This window comes from Leopardus geoffroyi, chromosome B3 (genome assembly GCF_018350155.1).
Source record: "Leopardus geoffroyi isolate Oge1 chromosome B3, O.geoffroyi_Oge1_pat1.0, whole genome shotgun sequence".
In the NCBI taxonomy this organism is placed as follows: Eukaryota; Metazoa; Chordata; class Mammalia; order Carnivora; family Felidae; genus Leopardus; species Leopardus geoffroyi.
This window is the reverse complement of record NC_059337.1, coordinates 109,261,007-109,275,587: the sequence shown is the minus strand read 5'-3', so window position 1 is coordinate 109,275,587 and position 14,581 is coordinate 109,261,007. Positions and strand designations below refer to the sequence as shown.

Below are 14,581 nucleotides of genomic sequence, written 5' to 3'. Positions count from 1 at the left end.
AAATTCTACTCCTAAAACTAATATTGCATTGTATATTAACTAATTAGAATTTAAATAAAAATTTAAAAAGGGGGAAAAAAAAAGAAAAACAAATGAACATAGGAGGAAAAAAAGAGAGAGAGGCAAACCAAGAAACATACTCCTAAACTAGAGAATAAACTGAGGGTTACTGGAGGAGTGTTGGGTGAGGTTATGGGTTAAATGGGCGATGGGGATTAAGGATGGCACTTGTTGTGATGAGTACTACATGTTGTACGTAAGGAATGAATCACTAAATTTTATACCTGAAACTAACATTACACTGTATGTTAATACTGGAATTTAAATAAAAACTCGAAGAAAATAAAAACCCAAAACAAAAATACCCAAAGACTGTGGGACAGAATCTTGTCAATCATGAAATTCATCTTTAAATATAATGCTATAGATAGGTTAAAAGGAAAACATTAGAAAAAACTTACTATGTAAATACTAATCAAAAGAAACCTTCAGTGGCTTTATTAATATCAGATTAATGGACTTCAGGGCAAAGAAAATGATCAGGGTTAAACTTGTAAATTCACCAAGAAGACAAAATAATCCTAAATGATCATGTACCAGATAAAGATATTCAAAATACATAAAATACACATATTTATGCAAAATACATAAAAAGTGATGTAACTGAAAGTAGAAATTAAAAAAATCCATCATAATTGGGGACTTGAATACTCTCTCTCAATTATCAATAGAACTAGTAGAAAATCAAAAGATATAAAAACCTGAATATCATCTACCAACTGGGTCTAATAGACACTTAGAGAATATTCTGTACAATGTCAGTGCACATGGCGCATTCATTAAGTTGCAAATGAAGCATTCATCAAGACTGGGTCCCAAGTCATTAAATTAAATAATTTAAAAACATAGAAATCACATGTAAGTATTTTCTCTGACTATAATAGAAATAACAAAACAGTGACAAGAAAAATCTCCCTTCTCTTGTAATTTAAGCAACATATATCTAAATAATCCCTGGGTAAAAGAGGCAGTCTCAAGAGAAATTCTAGGGGCGCCTGGGTGGCGCAGTCGGTTAAGCACCCGACTTCAGCCAGGTCACGATCTCGCGGTCCGTGAGTTCGAGCCCCGCGTCGGGCTCTGGGCTGACGGCTCGGAGCCTGGAGCCTGCTTCCGATTCTGTGTCTCCCTCTCTCTCTGCCCCTCCCCCGTTCATGCTCTGTCTCTCTCTGTCCCAAAAATAAATAAATGTTAAAAAAAAAAAAAAAAAGAGAAATTCTAATATGTATTGAAATCAGTGAAAATGAACATCCAGCATATAAAAATCTATGAAGTGCTGCTAACTGAATACTGAGAGGAAAAATTATAGCCTTAAATACTTATATTAGAAAAGAAAAGGGAAACATTTCAAATTAATGACCAAAGCCAGGGTTTGGTAAACATTTTCTATAAAGGACCAGATAGAGAATATATTTTTGCATTTCCAGCTACATAAAGTCTCAATCAAAAATTCTTTTTACTCGACACATCTCCAAAGGTAAGGGAATTAAAAGCAAAAATGAACTATTGGGACCTCATCAAGATAAAAAGTTTCTGCACTGCAAAGGAAACAATCAAAACTAAAAGGCAACTGACGGAATGGGAAAAGATATTTGCAAATGACATACCAGGTAAAGGGTTAGTATCCAAAACCATAAATAACTTACCAAACTCAACAGCCAAAAAACAAATAATCCAGTAAAGAAATGGGCAGAAGACATGGATAGACATTTTTCTAAAGAAGACATCCAGATGGCCAACAGACACATGAAAAGATGCTCAGCATCACTCATCAGGGAAATACAAATCAAAACCACACTAAGATACCACCTCACACCTGTCAGGTTAGGTAAAATGAACAAATCAGAAGACTACAGATGCTGGTGAGGATGTGGAGAAATGAGAACACTCTTGCACTGTTGGTGGGAATGCAAATTGGTGAGGCTGCTCTGGAAAACAGTGTGGAGGTTCCTCAAGAAATTAAAAACAGAACTACCCTATGACCCAGCAGTAGCACTGCTAGGAATTTACCCAAGGGATACAGGAGTGCTGATGCAGAGGGACATATGTACCCCAATGTTTATAGCAGCACTTTCAACAATAGCCAAATTATGGAAAGAGCCTAAATGTCTATCAACTGACAAATGGATAAAGAATATGTGGTTTATATATACAATGGAATACCACTTGGCAATGAGAAATAATGAAATCCTGCCATTTGCAGCAATGTGAATGGAACTGGAGGGTATTATGCTATGTGAAATAAGTCAGTCATAGAAAGACAGATGCCATATGTTTTCACTCATATGTGGATCTTGAGAAACTTAAGAGAAGACCATGGGGGAGTGGAAGGGGGAAAAAAGTTACAGAGAGGGAGGGAGGCAAACCGTAAGACAATACTGAGAACAGTATTAAATACTGAGAGCAAACTGAAGGTTGATGGGAGATGGGGAGGGGAAAGTGGGTGATGGGTGTTGAGGAGGGCACTTGCTGGGATGAGCACTGGGTGTTGACAATAAATTATATTAAAAAAATTCTTTTTTAACAATTCTAAAATGCAAAAAAAAAAGTCCTGCAGGTCATATAAGATATCTGTTTCTTGTTTAAGGATAGAAAAAAAGAAGAGCAAAATAAATTCACAGTAAGCAGAAAGACAGGAAGAATAAATATAAGGCCAGAGATTATGAAATGGAAAATATAAAAACATTAGAAAGAATCACTCAAACCAAACTCTGGTTCTTTTGCAAGACTGACAAAGGGAAAATAAAAGGGAGAGAAGACCCAAATATCTCCACTGTCATGAATGAAATGAGGTATCACTACACTTGTCACAGACATTAAAAGGGTAAAAAGTTATTAAGAAATATTCCACATACATAAATTTGAAATGTAAATGAATTGGATCAATTCCACAAAAATTTCAAAAGCTAAATTCAAAATGATTTCAGGTTGAAATAGATAATCTGTGTAGTCCTACAGTTATTTAATCAGTAGCTAAAATCCTTCCAAAGAAAGAAATCACCTGAGCCCAGATGTTTTGGCTGGCAAATTCTACTAACATTTTAAAAAGTAAAGTGTTTCAACTACAATTCTACACAGCTTTTGGGGCGCCTGGGTGGCGCAGTCGGTTAAGCGTCCGACTTCAGCCAGGTCACGATCTCGCGGTCCGTGAGTTCGAGCCCCGCGTCGGGCTCTGGGCTGATGGCTCAGAGCCTGGAGCCTGCTTCCGATTCTGTGTCTCCCTCTCTCTCTGCCCCTCCCCTGTTCATGCTCTGTCTCTCTCTGTCCCAAAAATAAATAAACGTTGAAAAAAAAATTAAAAAAAAAACAATTCTACACAGCTTTTTCAGAAAGTAGAAGAGCATAAGAGTTCCTAACCAATTTTATGAAGCTATCATTACCCTCATACCAAAAGCAAAGACAATACAAAGGAAACCGTAATCCAATATCTCTCATGAACATAATCAAACATTTTTTTTCACAAAATTTTAGGAAATAGAATCCAGCAATTAAAAGAAAAATTTGAGATCTATTCCAGGAACGCATGTCTGGGTCAATATTCAAACTTCAGTCAAAGTGATGTTGCCAAGACGGTAGAGTAGCAGATTCCAGCTTCCATTCTCCACCACCTGCCCCCTGGCAAAGATCAACAATTAGACAGCTATCCACGAACAAAAACAGTTTTGGGAGACTCAGGAATTCACTTAGGAAACTCTGGAAACATACTTGAACAACAACATCGATAAAAAACAGAATAACCGTACAAAAAGAAAAGGGAAAGCTTACTTGGGCATCATTCTATCCCCCATAGTCCAGCACTTCTTCAGTGCCAAGAGGGAATGCCCCAGCTAGTAGGAATTTCCACGGTACACCGTGGGAAGAGTCATGGTTCCCAGTCGCTGGATCTGCCAAGGACTCCAGCAGCTTTTGCTACTAGAAAAACCAACAGCCAGTACAGCCAATGCAGACCCCCTGTAGATTTCACTGACTTTGGTTCCACAGGTTTTTATGTTTCCAGATGCCATCCGCCTGAGTCCTACCCTGCCCCCCTCCTCTATAATCCCACTGGAGCCTGGGATCTGCACCAGCAACCAGCCATAAATGTAAGGATGCAGCCTAGACTCCTGCAGCTGACCCCCACCACCATGTGCATACTCAGAGCTAGCCTCGCCATCTGTGCACCTGCAAACCCCCATCCTGACTCCTGTCACCAGCCTCCACTGCTGTGCATGTGCTCATGGTGAGACTATGCAGCCACAGGAGTGCACATCAACAGCCAGGACCCCTGCGATTGCTTTATGGACCTGGATCCAGCCCTGTGTCCTCTCAGTGGCCTGTACCACTGGGCTCACCTGCAGCTAGCCCCTCCAGCTGTACATCTCACATCTCCAAGCTGCAAATGGAAACCAAAAGAGAACAGGGGTAGCTATAATTCATACCAGACAAAATAGACTATAAGGCAAATACTGTAACAAGAGACAAAGAAAGATCATATATAAATACAAAGTGATCAATTCATCAAGAGGATATATACACATAGTAATTGTAAATACATATGTACCCAACATCAGAGTTCCTAAATATATTAAGTACTAACAGATCTGAAGGGAGTAATAAACAACAATACAGTAATAGTAGGAGACTTCAATACTTTCAACAATGGATAGATTATTGAGGCAGAAAATCAGGAAGAAAATGTTGGATCTGAACGATATTTAAACCAAATCGGCTTCACAGATGTATATAGAGCATTCCACCCAATGCCAGCAGAATCCATATTCTTCTCAAGTACAAATGGAATGTTCTCCAGGATAGATCATAAATGAGGTCATAAAACCAGTCTTAACAAATTTAAGAAGTCTGAAATAATATCAAGAATCTCTTCTGAACACAAAGGTATGAAACTAGAGATCAATAACGAAGAAAACCAGAAAATTCTCAAGTATGTGGAAATTAAACAACATACTCCTAAACAACCAAATTGTCAAAGACGAAATTAAAGGGAAATCAAAAAGTGTCAAATCAAATGAAAATGGAAACAAAATACCAAAACTTATGAGCTATAGCAAAATCAGTTTTAAGAGGGAAGTTTATAGTGATAAATGGGCACACTTCAAAAAAAAAAGAAAAAAAGAAAAAAGGAGATCTCAACAACCTAAGTTCATACCTCATGGATCTATAAGAAAACATAAGCCAAATTAGCAGAAGGAAGAAAATAACATAGAAAGCAACTTCTTTTTGCCCAATTTTTAAAATTTAAGAGTTTTGAAGAAGTTTACAAATTTAATTACATAACTAAAAGATTTTACTTATGTATAGAACTTTTATTTATAATTATTTCATGTCAATGCATAAATATACACAATAGTTAAATAAGAGGAGACCTTTTTATGTTCTACATTACTTTGCAATCATCTTGAATATTTGAACTTGGGTTCAAATAAAAGTATATATTTGATGCATTATTGGATCAGTAGTTTTAGACACATTTGTAATCTTTCAGGAAAAATGAATCCTCAAATTGATAATGGCATGTCTCTGTATGCTTGTTGACAGGATTTCTATTCACTGCTTTATTTGTTAGATGTAAGGATATGCATGTACCTTCAGACTCAAAAGGATGCACCAAACAACTTTTTGGGCCCCTATCATGAATTATACATTAACAGGCTTTCAGAAGTTTATAGGCATCTCTTCCACTTAAAAGTGAACAGGGGAGAGGATGAGCTAATTTGTAGAAGGCAGTATTTCTGGGTTCTCTACTGACTCCCTTTATGAAGTCATCCTTCCAAGCCTCTCTTTGGTTACACAATGTAATGGTATATACTGCACACAGTACTATTGAATACAAAGCTTAAAACCAAGAATTTTGTTTAAAAGACGTTTTTTGACTTCAGGGAAACTTAAGTCTGTTGTAGAAAATGAAAAGTTTCTAAAGATATATATCATTATTTCTATTTACTGCAAGGTAGGGTGTAAGTTGTAGAGCCCTGCTTAATGTACAAACAAATAATTCACAGGAAAGAGCAACAGAGCACATTTACAGAACTATACACATACAGGGTAATACATAAATATAAATCTGTATAGAAAAATATATAACATTGCTTTTTAAAAAAATTGTATTTTCCTTGTCCCCATTCCAAACACCGAGTTTGATGCTAAGTGGTCTGTAGAGAGGGCCAGTTGCAGCTAAAAAAAAAAAAAAAAAGCCTCACCAAGCCTGGCCTCTGCATGACTGACTATACCAGAAGGGAGCAGACTCATGGATGAAAGGGCATGAAGCACAGTGGGAAGGAAAGGAAAATCTCTGAGGCAAAATGAACAAAGATTAGGAGCATGAAGTGGAGGTCTTCTTCTTAGTACTGTACATTAACTCAAGTTTCAAAAAATCGTACAATCATCAGGGAAATACAAATCAAAACCATGATGAGATATCATGTCACACCTGTCAGAATGGCTAAAATTTACACAGGAAACAACAGATGTTGGTGAGGATGCAGAGAAAGGGGATCCCCCTTACACTTTTGGTGGGAATGCAAACTGGTACATCCACTCTGGAAAACAGTATGGAGGTTCCTCAAAAAGTTAAAAATAGAACTACCCTATGATCCAGCAATTACACTACTATGTATTTACCCAAAGGATACACAAATGCTGATTTGAAGGGGCACATGTACCTCAATGTTTATAGCAGCACTATCCACAATAGCCAAATTATGGAAAAAGCCCAAACATCCATCAACTGATGAATGGATAAAAGAGATGTGGTATATATGTACAATGGAATATTACCTAGCCATCAAAAAGAATAAAATATTGCCATTTGCAATGATGTGGATGGCACTAGAGTATATTAAGCTAAGCAAAATGAGTCGGTCAGAGAAAGACAAATACCATATGATTTCACTCATATGTGGGGCTTAAGAAAGAAAACAGATGGATATAGGGCAATGGAAAAAAAAGAGAAGCAACAAACAAGGTTGCTGAAGGGGAGGTTGGGGGGAATGGGCTAAATGGGTGATGGGCATTAAGCATCATTTTGCCTCATAGATTTTCCTTTCCTTCCCACTGTGCTTCATGTCCTTTCGTCCATGAGTCTGCTCCCTTCTGGTGTAATTACTCACATAGAGGCCAGGCTTGGTGAGACTTTTTTTTTTTTTTTTTTTTTTAAGTTGCAACTGGCCCTCTCTGCAGACCACTTAGCATATCATGATGAGCACTGGGTGTTATATGTAAGTGATGAATAACTAAATTCTACTCACTAAATTAACTATAGTTAACTATAATTTAAATTAAAACTTCAAAAAATAATAAAAAAATAATAAAAGAAAATCCTATAATCCAGGATGAAGTCTCTGAATTCTGTGAATAGGCAACCATAGATTCAATCAGAAAACTGCATGAGAAAGTGACCAGTGCTGTATTACTTACTGCCTTGGAGGTTACAGATGCTTAAATTCTCAGCATAATACAGAGACCAATGATCTCAGCCTAACCCAGAAAACTTTCACAAATGCATAATAGTTCAGTAGTACTTTATCTTCTCTGGTCTCTTCCCTAGTCCCTGTCCCATCATATCACCATCTTATTCAGAGTTTTATTTATTAAAAACAAATATTAAATCCTCCTATATACTATGAACTTGACTAAGTGGTGGGGACACAATTGTGAGCAAAAAAATTGTGAGCGCCAGGCTTTCATGGAGCTTACAGGAGAAAGAGAGGGGTTTATTTTAAAAATATTTTTCATAAATAAATAATTACAACTTAAAATTGTTTAGAAGAAAGAACATTATTCTATGGGGATGAAATACATGGACCCTGGTCTAGACTGTAGACCCTGGTCTAGATAGGTGACTAGAGGCTCTGAGATCTGTGGATGAATAAGAAATGATGAGGTGGGAACTGATGGGGGAAGGTTTAAGTAAAATATGTTAAGGTTCTGTGGGAGGAGGGAATATGTTTCACTGAAGACCTGAGAAAGACCAATCAGGTTGGAGAAAAGAGATATGAACTAAAATTGGCAGGTGCACCTGAGTGATTCAGTCAGTTAAGCATCAAGACTCTTGATTTTGGCTCAGGTCATGATCTCACGGTTCATGAGATTGAGCCTGGCAGTATGCTTTGCACTGGGCATGGAGCCTACTTAAGATTCTCTCTCCCCCTCTCCCTCTGCTCCTCCTCTGCTCACATACACTCTCTCTCTCAAAAAAACCAAAAACCAAAAACCAAAACCAAACCAAAAACAAAAAAACTGGTACAAGATGAGAAATAGCCACTCGCCATATCATCAGACGATTTTGACCTTTGCTAAGGAGTTAGGTTCTTATCTTAAGATCAGTGAGCAGTTGTTGGAGCACCTGGGTGGCTCAGTCAGTTGAGCGTCTGACTCTCGATTTCAGCCCAGTCACGGTTTGTGAGATGGAGGCTTACATTGGGCTCCACGCTAGGTGTATGAAGCCTGTTTGTGATTCTCTCTATCCCTCTCTCTCTGCCCCTTCCCTGCTTGTGCTCTTCTCTCTCAAAATAAATAAATAAACATTTTTAAAAAAGACCAATGGGCAGTTCATGAGATGTTTTCTGTAGGTAAGGTATGCAACACAATTATGATTTCTGTTCTGAAAAGATCACATCTGTTATAATTCAGAATGAATCGTGATGGAGAGGGTTGTCAGAATGAAATATTAAATGCCAGTTTGGCTCTTGCAATAGTCCCAGCAAGAGATGATAAGTTCAGGACTAGGCAGGCAGTAGAAGGAACCAAGTGAAATAGATTTGGAGTTATTTGGGAGATTAGACTTGACATGTTTTAGTATTAGGTTGGTTGATTATAGCTGATGAGGGAGAGAGAAATAGTATAAATTCCCTCCAGATTTCTGATTTTTACTGGGATAGATGGTAGAGTCACTAATATAAAGAACACTTAGATTTGGGGTGGAGGAAAATCATGACATCTATATTAGGTAATTTGAATTTGAGGTACTTATATGACATTCAGTAAGAGATATTAGAGAGCTGTTAGGGAGATGAATGAAGGTATACTTTGGGAACTTAATATAATGAAGGTGTTTCTTTTTTTTTTAATTTTTTTTAATGTTTATTTATTTTTTTGAGACAGAGACAGAGCATGAACGGGGGAGGGTCAGAGAGAGAGGGAGACACAGAATCTGAAACAGGCTCCAGGCTCTGAGCGGTCAGCACAGAGCCCGACGCGGGGCTCGAACTCACGGACCGCGAGATCATGACCTGGGCCGAAGTCGGACGTTTAACCGACTGAGCCACCCGGGCGCCCCTAATGAAGGTGTTTCGAACCATGGAGAACATGGAGAACAGTCTCCTTAGCAAAGGAGACTGGATTGAATGAGACAAGAAGGCAGACAAGTACCATCTTTGAGGCACTCCAGCATTTGACGCCTAGGTAGAGGAGGACAGGCCTGCAAAGAAAACTACAAAGGTCGGGGGGTTATGAAATAAAGAAGGGAATCTAGGACAGTGTGGGGTCATGAAAGTCAAGAGAAGAGAAGAGAGAGTTTCAGAAAGGAAAGAGCAATCAGCAGTGTCAAATACCCTGGACAAAAGAGGTACAATGAGGAATTCTTTAAACTAGCCTTTTGAGATGGAAGCCATCAGGGGCCTACTGAAAGAACTGCTTTGGTGGACTGATAGAAGGGTGGGTTGGGCAATGAGTATAAAATAAGAAAATGAGAGAAAATATGTTCATCTGTCTCTTTTAGAGTCTGTGAAGGGAAGATTACTGAGGCGCTACTAGGAGAAAGATTTGTGCTCAAAGGAAGGTTTGTCTGTGAGAACTGAACATTTTAAAAGTGGCCATCAAAAGTATCAATACAAAAGAGAGAAGGAAGAGTGAGGCAAAGTTCCTGAGGAGTTCTGAAGGGGTCAGAACCAAAGCACCAGGGGAAGAAATGGATTCAGAGAGAAGGAGTGACACTCAATTGACGAAATAGGAAAAAGGGAAGAGATGATGTGTACAGATGTGGGCAATCTGTTGGTTTGGAGGCAGTAAGCTGACAAAGTTTCCATTTGATACCTTCAATTTTTCATGTAATGTATGAGCTGAGGCCATCTGCCAGGAATGAGGAAGGAGTAGGGAAAGGGTACATAATTTTGAAAAGAATCAAGAAGGACACCATTGTAGAGAGTGGGACAGTGAGTTGGTACAGACAACATGGTAGAGTTGCATGGCATTACCAAGCGTTTGTCTGAGACCAACAACTGTGACTTTAAAGAGATGCCAGTCACTCTGTTTTGAGACTTTCTTAAGAGAGAACTAATCTCATTCTCTGGTAGACCATTGGTATACCCTCCAAACACTAGGCCAAAGGCATACTATGCTTTGGTCTTGCCCTTATCTCTTCTCACACATCTTTATTCTCTCCTTTTCCAGTTTTAGTTGCTTTCCATGGCCATTCTCTTGTCTCCTCACTCCTAAAAGAAACAATAGGAATGCCAATGGGCAAAATGTCATTTTGAGAAGGGTATTTTCATTTAATGAGATAACATCCGAGCAGACAAGAGAGGCAGGGAGGAGGACCCAAATGTCTTCCCATCTGATTTCAACCAAGTTCAGTTTAAAAGTTAGGTCTCCCTATGCTTAATATCCAGTTTCTGCAGCACCACAGCTCTGCAGCATTTGAAAAATAAGCTTGTAAAAAATTCTGCAACAAAACAGGGAAAATGCAAAACCAAAAAAAAAACAAAAAAAAACAAAAAAAACCCAAAACAACAAAACAAAACAACAACAACAAAAACAACCAAACAAAAAATATTTAGACTTATATAAAATTCCCATTTGATTCTAAGTTATAAAATATAGTCAATTGGCCACAACCAAGCACTCTGGTCCATATCTTTGGCCTTTGAAAAGATTTTAGAGAGTGTTTGATTTTGCATCTCTTCTCTTAAGTGCCACAATCAGAGAAAAGCAAAGGGAATGGAAAGAAGGTTCTTACTTCTGAGATTCACATCACTTTTAAAAAACTTTTTAAAAATGCACTTAAAATTAAGGCTTTAAAATAAGTTACTTGTATATATGAAAGATTATATGCAACACATATAGTACAAGGAATTTAATAACTCAACATTTGTGAATCTACCACCAGCTAAAAGACCATATTGTTCTGGCTTTTCCACTACCATCTCTGAAGATATCTTCAGAGAAAAAGAAAAGATTTAAAAAAACCCCAGAAATTATCTCAGACTAGCTACTACACACATGAAGGTGACCTCAATTACCAAGGAAGCACTCAGCTTAACCTCCAAAATAATATGGCAGCCTTCTTAAATTATATGCCTGAGACATAGCCATGGGAGAAGAACCAGCTTCAAAAGATGGGCCCCCTGAACCTCCAGGAAGCACTTAGGTGCTTAGCCCCACCATTTTTCAGACCTTAAACAACTTGGTAAAATATAAATTTCACGTGAGACTCAACAGAAACTGTCCCTTGATACTGGTCCTGCTGAAAGAGGCCAGAATGAAAACCCTGGGTTAGTGACTTTAACATCCACTCTGTAAGAATGCCGTTTTTACTTCTCCCCAACCAATGACATATCCTCTTGCATATAAAATGAGAAAAAAAAAACATGTCAGAATTTAATAAAAATTTATCTTTCTCTACCTATACACAATTCTAAATGGAATAAAACAACAAGCTTACTCTGGCGAATGGTACTTAAGCCCTTCAGAGATGTTAACCCCAAAGTCTTTATATGCCAACTTCCAAAAGAAAAGTGTGTATTTTGGCTGCCCATGTAGGGCTGAGTCATTGAGCCCCAAATTAAAACATGCCTCAGGCAACAAGAACATTTCTATGTTGCTACTTTCTCTTCTGTGCTTCACTGTAATGTGGGATATGTCAAAAGCTTCCTGAATATCCAGTCTGCAAGTTTCAACTAAATAATTAATACCATCAAAGTGAGGTTTATTTTCTCTCCAGTAATTCCTCTACAGTCTGACTTTTTGCCAGTCTGCAGTGTTCCTCACAGCTTGAGGAAGCTGGAAGGTGAGATAATGGTCATGTTCATGCAATACAAGATTGTCTTGGAATTCCAAGGAGCATGTAGTGGACACTAAGATTTTATCAAGATTCCCTGTGAACAGTAAATCAATGTATCAATGTTAGATATTAATCCTGTTTACAAAAACTTGAACACTGAAAAGATTACACCTCTTCCATATTTCACTCCTTTGAAAAAAATTTAAACCTTTCTCTGAATAGAAAAACAAATATAATGTGATGATTGCCATAGAAAATGCTCTGGGTGAGAATTTAGAAGATGAAGATTCATGTGAGAAAAGCAGTTTTATTCACTGGTAGAATGGGGATAATAACTCCTATTCTATTTGAGTGATTCTAGGGTCATGCTGTATACCTCAAAAAAGATCACATGGTATCTTAGATCACAAAATAATAAGTTGAAAACAATTTTTTCAAATGTAATCACATTTATGAAAAAATAAACAGGAACCAGGAATTAATATTAAATATTTATACGTAGAAAAAATATGTGCATATGTCTTTATATGTATCTGTACACACACACACACACATACACACACACTACAAATATTCTGGTAGAGGCAGTGTATTAGTGTTCTCCAAAGAGAAAGGGAATAGATAGATAGATAGATAGATAGATAGATGACAGATAGACAGATGAGGCTGAGAAGTCATGATCTGCCAACGAGCAAGCTGGAGATCTGGGAAAGCTGGTGGTATAATGCCAGTTCAAGACCTGAGAAACACAGGAGCCAATGGCCATCTGGACTGATGTTCCAGATCAAGCAGGCAGGCAGAATGGGAACAAATCATCCTTTCCCCTTCTTTTTGTTCCATTCAGGCCCTCAGCAGATTGGATGATACTCACCCACAGTGGAGGCAGGGCAGTCTACTTTACTGAATCCACCAATTCAGATGAGCGGGGAACACCTTCACGGACATACCTGGAAATAATGTTTTATATGAGAACATATTCTCTTGTTCTCATCTGCTCCTTCCCTCATTTTTGGTGACTTTAACAACCAGATCTCTTTACTTAAACTTCAGTTGGTTTCACTTCCAATCCTTTCTGTCTGCTTGCAACTGAGTTAGGGGTTGGCCATCACCTCAAACAATTGTACTTCCCAGTTACTGAATTTTGCAGGCTTCCCTTTCACCCACCTCAAAATGTCTGCATTTAAAAAAAATTTTTTGACTACCAAATCAGCTTTTATTTAATAGCATTTATTTTTTTAAGTTTTTATTTAAATTCTAGTTAACATATAGTATAATATTAGCTTCAAGTGTATATATAATATAATGATTCAACACTTACATTCAACACCTGGTGTTCATCACAAGTGCACTCCTTAATTCTCATTAGTTATTTAATCCATCCCCCCACCAACCTCCCCTCTGGTAACCATCAGTTTGTTCTCTATAGTTTAGAGTCTGTTTCTTGGTTTGCATTTTTGTACACTCTCTCGTCCTTGCCAAGGCAAACTATATAATTATGGGATTATATAATTATGGGATTATAATTTATGGGATTAATTTTAGTCTTCTTAGACTCTATTACAACTTCATTCCCTCCTTCTCCAGATTTCCTTGACTTTCATGGACATTCTCTTGTGTCTCACTCCTAAAAAATGTCCCCTTTGACTCTGCTTCCCATTCAAAATACTCTCTTATCCTACATTCCAGATGCCACAAAAAGTTATCTCTGTTCACTTTTCTCCTTCTTTTGTTTTTTACTCCCTAACCCACAGAAGTTTGAATTTGGTTGTCATATTGTCTATGAATCTTCTTTGCCAATGGTCACCAGTGCCTATGAATCACCAGGACCAAGTCCTCCACCTGACTTGGTTTCACGACAGCCTGGACCACGGCCTAGTGATTGTTTTATTTTCTTTCTTTGGACAACCTCATCCACTCCTACAATGTCAACACTTAAATTCTATGCAGGGGACTCTCATATCTAAATCTCAAACTACCAACCACTGATACTATTTCTTCAGTGTTCCTGACATCTGGTTCTTCCCTCATCCCTATTGCCACTGTACTCAGTTGAGGTTCCATCAGTTCTTGTCAGGACTACTGCAGTAGCCTCTAAACAGATCTCTCTGTTCCCAATAGAGTCAACAAGCATTATCTTTCTAAAGCTGTGATTATTACACCCCTCTTCCCAAAACATTACTAATATTTCCTAAAAATTTATTTAAAATTTCCATAAAATTAAAGTCCAGATTATTTTACATGCTATTTAAGGCCACCCCCTTCATTTGTATCATACACCTATTAAAATATCCCCTTCTCCCACTCCCACCTCCACCCTCAAACCAGAATACTATTTGTCATTTCCCAAATTTTCTACTCTCTGGGACTTTCATTGCTTCTATTGTTCCTTCTGTTGGAATATGCCTGCCTGATTTATTCTTTACATCCAGGTCCAAGTTTGACTATGATCCCCTTAAATGGTCCTCTCATTGCCCCAATTGAGTTTTATTTCTGTTCTGTGTTTGTAGGACACTTTTACCAAGTAGGCAA

At 37.8% G+C, this 14,581-nt stretch overlaps 1 long non-coding RNA gene across 1 annotated transcript in view; it reads right to left on the bottom strand.

Annotated features, from left to right (window-relative positions):
• Positions 1 to 13,055, bottom strand: part of LOC123583962 — a 113,404-nt gene extending 100,349 nt beyond the window's left edge. The window contains exon 1 of the long non-coding RNA XR_006705081.1: positions 12,924 to 13,055. This is a non-coding gene — a long non-coding RNA (uncharacterized LOC123583962). The remainder of the gene's footprint in view (positions 1 to 12,923) is intronic.
• Between the last annotated feature and the right edge of the window lie 1,526 nt (positions 13,056 to 14,581).